Here is a 2,969-nt window from a genome sequence, read left to right on the forward strand (position 1 = left end):
GAATCTTGTTCCTTTTTCGCTTGATTATCGTTTGAAGATGAAAAAATTTAGTATTTCGGTCTCCACATCTAATCCACTTTTCTCTAGATTTTTGGTACCACATTAGCTCTTCTTGGAGGAGGATAGAGTTCAGCTCCTCATGCAAACCTTGCTCTTTAATCCGCTGCTCCTTAATCTGCTGCTCTGGGTCTTCCCACCTTTCTAGAGACACCTGAATATCATTTAGTTGTCTTTCAATCTCCCTCTTTTTAACAAACATATTTCCAAAAATCTCTTTATTGAAATTAAGCGCATCCTTTTGGACTTCAAGCAAACTCTTAATAACATCTGAGACTCCTTTACTCTAAGCTGTATGAACAACATCCCGAAAGAGGGGGTGGGTTAACCAAGCAGCCTGGAATCGAAAAGGACGGTTACCTTTCTTAGCAGTCCCCTCCTTCTTGCATCTAATGAGCAAGGGGCAATGATCAGAATGAAGACGCGCTAACACCTCATTATATGCCTCCGGGAATAAAAGGCGCCACTCTTGATTGATCACCGCTCTATCCAATTTTTTTGCTACCTGCAGCCCACCTTTCACCTTTCAAAACCAAGTAAAATTTCTCCCAATAGCCCCCATATCAAAAAAATTACATTCAGCCAAGGTTTCAGCAAACTTCTCCGATCTTGCATTATAAAAGGAACCTCCTCTCACCTTGTTCTGCATCAGAATATCATTAAAATCACCTAGCACAATCCAAGGGCCTTGAATCATATTAGAGACCCTGATCAAATCATTCCACAACCTCATACGCCGATGAACATGAGGATTAGCATACACAACACTACAAAAACTAGAAAAAGCACCCATCTGAATCTCAAGGCTAATACACTGATCAACTGCATCTAAAACTCTCACTGATATTGAAGGATTAGAACATAAAATCCAAATTCCTCCACTATGACCACTTGCCTCTACAACACCAACATCCCGATAACCAAGCTTGCTCCAGAAATATTTCAAACGCTCAAAGGGTACATGAGTTTCCAGAATAATAAAAAAAGTTGGATGATATTTTCTAACTAACTCTTTGCAGTGAACTCGCGCCAATTTGTTAGAAGCCCCTCTAATATTCCAGGAAATAAAATTGATATCTATATTATCCATAAAACTAAATTATCAAAAAAAGGCACCAACCTCAAGCGAGGACCTTTATGAAGAAGTAGACGGGCCGCCAGGATTTTTTTGAGAGTCCTGCTTCTCCATTCCCAACACTTATTCTGGAGCACTCCCCATCGCATTAGGTGACGTAGAAGGTGAAATCCGTTGCTGCTGACCCACTCCGCCATCATTGCTCAGCGGCACCGGCGAGCTTTGGAGAGATGCCGGTCTCAGCCTCTTATGGCCGTTATTGATTATAGGAGTGAAGGTCGCTACAGCGGGTATGAGATTGACACCCTGATTTTTTCCTTTGCCAAGCATTGGAGCATGGTGCTTCCTGAACTTGGAAGACCCAATACTTGCCCCATGGCCCATCAAAGCCTTCTCTTCTTTCTTTATGACTGGGCCTTTACCTGAACTTAGACCAATCTTCTTTGTAGAAACCAAGTGCTTCTTTTCCAATGAACCACTTTGGGCTACTTTTGAAAAGACCAATTTTTCTTTTCCCTTAGCTATTACTTTAGTCCATCCTTCCTCCTCCATCACGTGCCCATTTTTAGCCTCCTTGCCATGCAATGTAACCTCATCTTTCTCCACATAATCCGTAACTGACGCGGACAAATTGGGATTGTTACCAAATTCAAAATCTTTCTCCATTTGGTTTCCTAAGCGTTGGCCACTCAGATCCGTTGCCTTCCTCACCTCCCCATCACTGCAAGTCTCATCCCCGGACTTAACATCTACTGCCTCTCCCTTGCATGTGACTGCGGTATGGCCGAAACAGTTGTACTTCTCACATAACAACTGCAGGCATTCGTACTCCACATCATATTCATAGCCATCAATAATAATCTTCCGAACAACCGGTAATCCAAGATTCACTTGAACGCAGGCACGAGCAAATTTGCCTCTTTCTGCCGATTTAGTCGCTAAATCAATCTTTATGGGCTTACCAATAGCAGAAGCAATTCGCATCATAGCTCTCTCATGATAGCACCATATGCTTAATCCAGCAATTCTTACCCAGACCATCGTAGCCCCAAAAGAATCTTCGCATGGTCTAAAATCTGACGACCACGGCTTAACCGCGATGTAGTGGCCTAATATCAACCATGGACCTCTTAGCAGGACCTTCTCTCTGTCCTCATTGTGATCAAACTTGACTAGGAAATAACCAAAGCCCACGTTGAGAACCTCGTAGCCACCCTTGAGTCTCCATATCCCCTTCAGTTTATGAACCAAGGCCATATAACTGAAGTGTTTTCCCAGAATTTTAATCACAATAGCTTCGTTGTAAGGCTCTGAAAGAGAAATCCTGGCTTCGTCAGTGAAAGTTACTGTTGGCGGCTTGGGGTCACCTTGCTTTCCCGTTACCATTGCTAAGGCGTCCCCTTCTAACCCATCTATTCTGCGTTGTACCGCTGCTTGTGAAGAACCAATAACCTTATCGCGAAAAGATATCCTCTGAATCCCACTATGACTACCCTTACGCGAATCCTCCATAGCACCTAGCGCAACCCTCCCCATGCTCTCCCCCTTATTCTCCTTGAAATGCTCATTCTCACCGTGTGCTGCCCTCGGACCTTCTCCCCTACTCTCACCGGACTCTCCTTCCTCACCCATTATTCTCTCACACTGTAATGATTATATGAATTTAACGAAATTATTGTACTCTATTATGTTAAAATTATTTAAATATATAATTGTTTTAATTTCAGTTAAATAAGTTAGACACAGAAAGACAAAAAATCGTGAAAATCACGCTTGGTATTAAATTTGAATTTATATTTAGGTGAATTTTATCGTGTCTTTTATTACGATGTTTAAA

Source organism: Arachis duranensis, chromosome 5 (assembly GCF_000817695.3).
Source record: "Arachis duranensis cultivar V14167 chromosome 5, aradu.V14167.gnm2.J7QH, whole genome shotgun sequence".
In the NCBI taxonomy this organism is placed as follows: Eukaryota; Viridiplantae; Streptophyta; class Magnoliopsida; order Fabales; family Fabaceae; genus Arachis; species Arachis duranensis.